Source organism: Apium graveolens, chromosome 8 (genome assembly GCF_009905375.1).
Source record: "Apium graveolens cultivar Ventura chromosome 8, ASM990537v1, whole genome shotgun sequence".
Lineage (NCBI taxonomy): Eukaryota > Viridiplantae > Streptophyta > Magnoliopsida > Apiales > Apiaceae > Apium > Apium graveolens.
The window spans coordinates 148,683,384-148,693,399 of NC_133654.1; the positions used below are offsets into that span (position 1 = coordinate 148,683,384).

Consider the following 10,016-nt stretch of genomic DNA (forward strand, 5'->3'; position numbering starts at 1 on the left):
ACACACGAGAAGAAGTTTATGTTAGTAAAATAATGTAGAACTACTATAAATGTAAAGCACGACAAAAATAAAATATAAGGGAATGTAATATAAAATTTCAATTATAATTGGTCACTTTGAATTTTTCTCTTAATTTTTCCATTTTCTCTAAACATTTCCTAACATCATGTCCAGTTAGGAATATGTTATGTGCTTGATGATAACTTGACAAAACACTCTAAGTAGATAAGTAAAATGAAATTTGTAGCCATCAAGTGATGAAGTAGCTTATGTTCAAATAAGTCTGTAGCACATTCCTGTATACTGTAATATCTTAGAGGTTTAGAAGTTGTTATACATTCCAAGTCATGTTGACTACAAGAAAGATATGCAAAATAGGTTGGCTAATTGAAAATAGATGATGCCTTGTAATTCTGCATAAGTGAACGAGTATCAACTGCTAAGGAAATACTATCAACGGATAAATTGGAAAGCACTCAACGGATGACTCAAAGCACTTTCAATGGATGATCCTTAAGAGACTTAAGAGATAATCCAAGCTCGGTATCAACGGATAACAGATACAAATAGCAGTTGAAAGCGACTAGACAGTCACATGAGTTGATTGTATATAAAAGGAATGTGGCAGCCTGTAATCAGGTTTATGAAGATCAAGAAGCATTTCCATTTCTATGCAAAATAGGGACGTTCAAAGACGCTATATCTATCTGGATTGCATGGGAAAGAGAAATGAACAAACATGTGATTAGACCTAGATAATAGATCTACGTTTCATCTTATTACAAATGTAACTTGATGATATATAAACCAAGTATAGCAAAGAGTTAATCATTGATTGACACCGTCAGCACAAGCAAGAAAAAGAGAGCATTTGTAAGATGTATCTTTTAGCACTCTCAATTTCAGTTTGTAAGAAATCTTGTAAGCAGTTGTGTGCTTTTGCAACACAAAGATCTTCTACATTTATATATATCTATGATGGAAATTTCAATCCACCAGAAAGCTTTTAAACAACTTTGTTTATTTACTTTATATTTTGAATACTTGAAAACTTCTTATCCACACCTAGCTTATTCAAACACTGTTATATATATTCGTAAAGAGATTTTAAATTTTCCAAAAGAAACAAGAATTCCATTCAACCCCCTTTCTGTAATTCTGTTGTTAGCTTGTTAGGGAATAACAATTGGTATCAGAGCAAGCCCTTGACATACTTAGGGTTTAAAGATAAAAAAACACTAACAATATGAGTAGAAAGGATGTTGGAGTGAAGATCCCACTTCTGGATAAAGACAATTATCATCACTGGAAAGTGAAGATGCACCTTCATCTACTCTCTCAAGATGAAAGATATGTTGACTGCATAGAGAAAGGTCCTCATGTTCCTCGTAGAGCTACAACAGATGTTGAAGGAGCTGTTGAAAATGAGCAAACAGTCCAAAAGCCAAGGTCAGAATGGACAGATGAAGACATTGAGCAAGTTCATAAAGATAAAAGGCCATGAATATTCTATTCAACGGTCTTGATGGAGATATGTTTGACAAAATTATCAACTGCAATACTTCCAAGGAAATTTGGGACCAAATTCAAGTATTATGCGAAGGAACTGAGCAAGTCAGAGAAAACAAGATGCAACTCCTCATACAATAGTATGAACATTTTCATTTTGAAGATGGTGAGTCACTGAGTGATATCATCGGTAGATTTCAAAAACTGCTGAATGGTTTAAAGTTGTATGGGAGGATCTACCGAACTAAAGATTCCAATCTAAAATTCCTGAGTTCTCTGCCAAAAGAATGGAAGAAAATGACAGTCTCTCTCAGAAATTCTCAAGAGTATAAAGAATTTACTCGAGAGAGACTATATGGTAACTTAAAAACCTATGAGCTCGAAATAGAGCAGGATGAGCTATTGGAGAAAGGAAGGAAGAAAGGTGGATCTGTTGCACCTGTAGCTGAACAAGAGAGAGGAAAAGAGTTGAAGGTTGAAGCTGTGGAATCTGCACCAAATTTAAGGGTTTGTGAATGCAAAGGAAATGGGCTAATGGCTAAGAATGAAGATTATCCTATTTAGGATGAAATGAAGGACATAGATGAACATCTGGATTTCCTATCAAGAAGATTTGCCAAGCTCAAATTCAAAAAGAATTTTAGAGCAACCAAGCCCAACAGAAACATGGTGAACAATTCAAAATTTAAATGTTTCAAGTGTGGCTTGAGTGTCACTTTGCTAATGAGTGCAGAAAGCCTAATTCTGAGAAAAGGAGGTTTGAGCCAGTGGATTATAAAAAGAAATATTTTGAGTTTCTCAAACAAAAAGAAAAGGCTTTCTTGACTCAAGAAAAGGATTGGGCAGCTGATGGGGAAGATAAGATGAAGAAATAAGCTATGTCAACCTAGCCCTAATGGCCAAATCAGATGAAGTAGAAGTCAGTTCCTCAAGCAATCAGGTAATCACTACAAATGTAGCATACCTTTCTAAAGATGAGTATAATGATGCCACAAATGACATGTCTACTCAATTATATCACTTGCGTGTTACACTTAAATCACTCACTAAAGAAAATAATAGAATTAAATATAATAATTTGTTTTTAAGTGAGAGAAATTCTGTGTTAGAAACTCAATCATGGAGTTTGAGAAACTGAAAATAGAGTGCAAGATTGCGAAGGATGAATTGACTGAATCTTTGAAGAAAGAGGAAATTTTAAGAAAGCTTGAACGTGAGAAAGAGGTGATCAATGCTTGAAAATCATCAAGGAATGTAAGTGCCCAAATTTCCAAAGTTCTAGTAATCGAGTCTTTTTGTGTAGAAGCCTGGAAAAAGGACAAGAAGAAACTGGACCCTGTATTGACTGATGGCTTATTAACAGATGTAGAGTCGACATATAATGAAGCTTATTCATCGATAAAAAAGAAGACAATTAGCAAAGCCAAGCTAGCTAAGCTGAATGAGAAATATGGATCAGTTTCTAAGAACTTTGTTATAGGAGAATCAAGTCGAGTCAAGGAAATAAAGAGAGTTAATGTGGGGCATCTGTCAATGAATCAGTTAAGTGTCAGATTGGAGAAAATTGAGGTCAAGGCAGATTCGAAAAGAAAACCAACAGGAATTGGAAAGTAGGAATTAACAAACATAACAACTACACACCTGATAAGTATGCACCTAGAAAAATTTGTGTGAAGTGTGATAGTGTTAATCGCTTATCTGCTAATTGTAAATCTGTTATGCCTACACCCATGTCTGCACCTCCTTCTTTTCCCAGCATGCCCACATAACCAGTGAATATCATGCCTATTATGCCTGCATAAAATTTAAATGCACAATTTGTTAATATTCCATCTGCAAAAAATCCTTATCATGCTGCATTCAATATGTCATAAATGTCATTTAGCATGCCTTACTGGAATAACATATTTGCACAATCTATGCAATATCCTGTTAATCAAACTATGCATAATAATTCTATAATTGATCAAGGGATTCACAGTCAATCCCCTAGGACTAAGGTTGATCTTCAATCACCTAAGTCTGATGGTGGAAAGCCTAAGAAACCTAAGAAAAGGGCTAACAAGGCAGGACCCAGTTAACTTGGGTACCAAAATCAACTTGATATGATTTTGATGTGTGCAAGGAAACATAAAGAGTCTATGGTATCTAGACAATGGATGCTCAAGGCACATGACTGGAGACTTTATCCTGCTCACTAAGTTCAAGGAGAGAGTTGGCCCAAGTATTACTTTTGGAGATGACAACAAAGGGTATACTGTAGGATACGGCTTGATTTCAAAAGACAATATCATCATTGAAGAAGTTGCTCTAGTGGATGGACTCAAACACAATCTTTTGAGTGTGGACCGACTATGTCACAAAGGCAACTCTATACCCTTAAATTTCGAAGCCTGTGTTGTTACCTGCAAGCAAAAAAATGAAGTGGTTCTCACTGGAGTGAGAAAAGGAAATGGGTACCTAGTTGACTTCAACTCACCTAATGCAGTATCTATAACTTGTCTTTTCAGCAAAGCAAGTCAAGATGAAAGTTGGTTGTGGCGCGAGAAGCTGTCTCATATGAACTTCAAGACTATGAATGAACTAGTCAGGAAAAACCTAGTGAGTTCTCAAAAAATGGATTGTGTGATTCTTGTCAAAAAAGGAAACAAATTAAAGTATCATTCAAAAGGAAGCTTGGATCAACAATTGAAGAACCACTATAGCTGTTGCACATGGATTTTTTTGGACCAGTCAATATGTTGTCAATTTCAAAGTAGAGATTTTGCCTGGTGATTGTGGATGACTTCTCAAAGTTCTCTTGGACACATTTTCTTAAATCTAAAGATGAAGCGAGTGAAATCATTATCAATCACATAAGTCAAGTCAATAATCATCCTGGTCTCATGGTTAGAAGAATCAGGAGTGACAATGGAACTGAGTTCAAGAATTCTGCAATGAGGTTCTTCCGTGAAGAATATGGAATCATGCATGAGTTTTCAGCAGTAAGGACTTCATAACAAAATGGAGTAGTGGAAAAAAAGAATAGGTCCTTAATTGAAGCTGCAAGAACCATGTTAGAGGAATCAAAGTTACCAATATATTTCTGGGCTGAAGCTGTCAATACTGCATGCTACACTCAAAATATTTCTTTGGTCAATCAAGCTAAATGCATGACTCTCTATTAATTGTTCAAGAACAAGAAGCCAAAATTAAACTTTCTTCATGTCTTTGGCTGCAAATGTTATATTCTGAGTAATCAAACTGAGCAATATGGAAAGTTTGATGCCAAAGCAGATAAAGGTATCTTTGTTGGATATGCAGTTGGAAAAGCATACAGAGTCTACAATTTAAGGACCAATATTGTTATGGAATCTGTACATGTTGTGTTTGATGATAAGAAGATTGAAATATTACAAGATGAAGGTTTCCATAGAATCCTCAAATTTGACAATGTTGACATGAACTGTGATGACAGTGATGATGAAAGTGATCAAGAAAAACTTCTAAGAAATATGCAGGAAGATCAACAAATGAAGCATAAAATTCTATATTTGTCGAAAGATATGGTGCCTCATCCGTTGACAGAAAAACTATATCATCTATCAGAAGACAAAATTCATTATCAGTTGAACCCTCAACACTAGCTAAAAGTCATTCTAGATCTCAAACTGAAAGAACTCCAACCTCAAATCAAAGATCCTTAAACTAAGGGGAAGTTTCTTCAAATCAAAATTCAGTCACTCATCAAGACAATTATGAGGCCTCTTCATCTAGAGCTAATCTACCACAACAAAGAAAATGGACTAAAGATCACCATTTGAATTAATCATTGGTGATGCATCTTTAATAGTGTAAACGAGAAAGGAAACTCAAGATGAATATCTATTCAGCAACTTTCTATCTCAGGAAGAGCCAAAGAAGGTAGAAGAAGCTTTGTTGGATCCTGATTGGGTTTTATCTATGCAGAAAGAGCTAAACCAATTTGAAAGGAATAAAGTATGGAAGACGGTACCCAAACCTAAAGACAAGAATTCTATTGACACCAAATGGGTATTCAGAAACAAGATGGATGGAAATGGCATAGTCATAAGGAATAAAGCCAGATTGGTTGCTAAGGGCTACTATCAACAAGAAGGAATAGATTTTGATGAGACTTTTGCTCCACTTGAAAGACTTGAAGCCATCAGAATTTTTTTAGCCTATGCAGGCCATGCCAATTTCAAAGTCTATCAAATGGATGTCAAAAGTGCATTTCTGAATGGAGATTTGGAGAAGGAAGTCTATATCAGTCAGCCTCCAGGTTTTGAAGACTCCAACTTTCCAGATTATGTCTACTACCTTTTAAAAGCACTTTATGGATTGAAGCAAGCACCTAGAGCCTGGTATGATACTTTGTCAAAGTTCCTTTTAGAAAATCATTTCACAAGAGGTACTGTTGACAAAACTCTTTTCTTTAGATATGTTAATGGCTCTAGTATACTTGTTCATATTTATGTAGATGATTGTTGAGTGGCATTTATGACACTTTATAACGCTCCATTAAGCTTTGAATTGGTGCTTTTGTACTCAAGTTGTTGGTGTTTTAATGTGTTTTCTAGTGTTTTTGCATTTCAGACATTAATCCAGGAATCAGGTGAATTAGCATTGATTTGATGCTACTATGGTTTTAGGATGGTGTCCAAGGAATAAAGCTCAGGAAACCAACTCATTGCAGCAAGAAAAGAATGAAATCAGATTTTGCTCCAGAAGGCTAGCGCGCCCACGCTGATCAAGTGCGCGGCCGCGCCCAAACTTCAGAGACACAGCGTGCCCGTGCTGATTAAGCGTGCGGCCGCGCCGGGTCGGGAACTTTGAATCCTGATTCTACTTGGCTTCTAATTGGAGAACTTTGCATGGGCTGCTATATATACATAAATAAAGGATGTTTTTTATAAGGAGACATATCAGAGCACAAGGACAAGGTGTAAGAAGACCGTTTTAGCACGATTTAATGAAGGCGAAGAAGTTCTAGTTTTTACTGTGATTCTTCGTTCTAAGTTATAACTTGGATGCTAGTTTTCTTATTCGTGAACCTATACTCTTGTTCCGTACTTGGTTTATTAATTATTCAGTATAAAGACTATGTTTATTGTACCATGCTTTCATTGAAACCCATGTTAATGATGAGTCCGACTATGGGCTAATCATTATCGTGGGGTTCTAGCGGATTTATTTATGGATTTCTTTAGTTAATTTGTTCGATACCTTAGTATGTGGTGATTGTATGATAACCTAGTATTGGTTGTGCTTATTCGTCTTATGAGTATCGCGAACTTATAAGATAGCGTGTTAATCTTTAATAAAGCGACAGTGAATTTAAGGATTTAGAACTTGCCATGCTAGCATAGGTTCATGTGTTATTGTTATGCATGATTCGTAGGTAATTTTTACCATCTTACTTGCCCTATGTAATCATGATAGATAACTTGTGCATTAAGCCATGATGTTGTCAAATTCTATAAACATATAGGGTCTCAATATAATTGGTGTCTATTCAGCTTCTATCTCTTTTGTGGATATCTGGTAGTATGTTATTCGTGCAATAAAAGTTGGCGTTTAGCAGTTTCGTGTTATCTGATTAGTATCATCACCATTGCATGCTAAGGTTAAGATCAATAAGGATATTGAATGAAGTACTAAATGAAGTTAGAATCCCATGTTTGTGTCATAAAATATCCAACTCTCTTTAATCTCTTAGTTATAATTGCTAGTTTAATTCTTAGTTATAATCAAAACTCAAATTGTTATCGTCTTAGCATTGAATAATAGCCATATCATTGTTGCATAAGTGCATAAATCACTAAGTTAACCTAAACTAGTCCCTGTGGGAACGAACTAGAAATAATTTTATATTACTTGTGATAGCGTATATTTTAGTGAATATTAGCGCGTGTTTAGTCCTGAAAAGTTTTTGGCGCCGTTGCCGGGGACTACAGTGTTAACTTTTAGTTTATGTGTTTGTCATCAGTGATCGTTAAAGTTCATTGACTCGGACATTGTTACTTACCTACTATTTTCCTTGACGTGTTTCAGGTACTCTAGCGATCGTGTATGCATACACGTTCGCGAGCTCATAGGAGAATTCTGGATAAAGACGAGGAAGAAGTTGTAGTGGAGAGAAAGGAAGATTTTGAGGACGAAGAGATGGTATAAGAAGAAGAGAAAATCGAAGAACCAGCTTTTTTAGAGATGGGAGATCAAGTAGATAATCCTAAGGCTTTGATGGACTATTTTCAGCCGAAGATCAATGATATTCAGTCAAGCATCATCAGACCAGCCACCACGGCTAACACTTTTGAGATCAAGTTGAGCACGATTCAGATGATACGGAACTCAGTTCAGTTTGGGGGTTCCCCTACTAAAGACCCCAACATGCACCTCAGGGATTTTATCGAGATCTGTGACACTTTCAAGTTCAAAGATGTGACTGGAGATGCTATCAAGATGCGACTATTCCCATTCTCTTTGAGGAATAAAGAGAAGTGCTGGTTATATTCTCTACCACCAGGGTCTATCACCAGATGGGAGGACCTTGCTCAAAAATTTCTCACTAAATTCTTTTCTATGGCAAAGACTGCTGTAATTAGGAATGCTCTTACTCAGTTTGCGCAGCAAACTGGAGAATCTCTGTGTGAGGCTTGGGATCGATACAAGGAGATTCTAAAGAAGTGCCCACACCATGGCATGCCTGATTGGATGATTATAAACTGTTTCTACGATGGTTTAGGCGCATAATCTAGACCTATGCTCGCTGCAGCATCTGGTGGAGCCTTATGGGCTTAAAGCTATAATGAAGCTTATGAGTTGATTGGGCTAATGGCAGCTAATGAATACCGAGAATCCTACGCAAAGAAAGTTGCAAGGCAAGGTAGCAAGGAATTCTGAAAGTGGATACAGTTACTGCTATAGCTGCTCAACTTCAAGCTTTGGCTATGAAAGTGGACTCTTTGACTAATTATGGAGTTAATCTAATCACTAGTGTTTGTGAACTTTATGCGGGGGCACATGAAACTGAGCAGTGTGCTATTTCTAGCGAATTATCTCAATTTGTGAGCAACTTTCAGAGATCACAGCAACAAGCTCCAGCCACTTATCATTCGAATAACTGCAATCATCCTAACTTCAGCTGGAGCAACAATCAGAATATGGTGCAACAATCTTATCAGCCATATACAGCGAAGCAGTATAACCCTCCTGGTTTTCAGCAACCGCAATATTCCCATAGGCAACAACTTCAACTTCAGCAGTTACCGCAAGCTAATGAAAAATCTGAATTGGAGGAGTTGAGGCTCATGTGCAAGAGCCAAGCTGTTTCCATCAAGACCTTGGAGAATCATATTGGGAAAATTGCTAATACAATACTAAATCATCAGCTTGATACGCTTCCGAGCGATACAGAAGTGACAGGAAAGAAGGAAGCTAAGGAGCATGTTAAGGCAATTACATTGAGGTCTGGTAAGGTTGCGAATCCTAAAAAAGCCAAGGCTCTAGATTCTGAAGTTGAGGCTGAAGAAGAAGAAGTGCAGAAGGAAGCAGAAGTGGAACCAAGGAAGACTACTATTGAGCGCACTCCTCCTGAGGGTAATACAGGGGAGAAACATATCTATCCTCCACCTCCATTTCCTAAGAGGCTGCAAAAGAAAAAGTTGGATAAGCAGTTTGTGAAGTTTCTGGAGGTGTTCAAGAAACTTCACATCAACATACCTTTCGCTAAAGCTTTTGACCAAATGCCTAGTTACGTGAAGTTCATGAAAGGTATTCTCTCTAGGAAGGTGAAGCTTGATGACTTGGAGACCGTTGCTCTCATGGAGGAATGCAGTGCTGTGCTGCAACAGAAATTGCCTCCGAAGCTTAAAGATCCTGGAAGCTTCACTATTCCTTGCACCATTGGAAAGGTGTCTTTTGATATGTGTCTATGTGACTTGGGAGCTAGCATCAATCTTATGCCCTTGTCAATTTTCAAGAAGTTGGACTTGCCTGATCCAAAGCCTACTTACATGACTTTGCAGTTGACCGATCGTTCTATTACATATCCGTGAGGTGTTGTGGAGGATGTCTTGGTCAAGGTGGATAAACTTATCTTCCCTGCTGATTTTGTGATTCTTGATTTCGAGGAGGATAAGAAGATTCCCATAATCTTGGAAAGATCTTTCTTGGCTACTGGCCGAACCTTGATAGATGTGCAGAAAGGTGAGCTCACCATGTGAGTGATGGATGAGGATGTAACTTTTAATGTGTTCAATACCATGAAATTCCCTACCAAAAATGAGGAATATTTTAAGGTGGAGATGGTCGATTATGTTGTTAATTCTGAACTCGATCGATTGCTAAGGTATGATGCCTTAGAGAAGGCCTTATTGGGGAATTCCGATAGCAAAGATGACGATGACGATGTGCACTTGCAATATTTGAATGCTTCTCCCCGGAAGCGAAAGATGGATATGCCTTTTGAATCTCTTGGATTGGAGGAGCTGAAAAGTTCTCCG

At 37.2% G+C, this 10,016-nt stretch overlaps 1 non-coding gene across 1 annotated transcript; it reads right to left on the minus strand.

Moving 5' to 3' along the window:
- Positions 1-8,109: 8,109 nt before the first annotated feature.
- On the minus strand, positions 8,110-8,216 carry LOC141682097 (small nucleolar RNA R71). Its single transcript, XR_012559499.1, has one exon. It is a non-coding gene; the product is annotated as a small nucleolar RNA R71 (small nucleolar RNA).
- Positions 8,217-10,016: the final 1,800 nt, after the last annotated feature.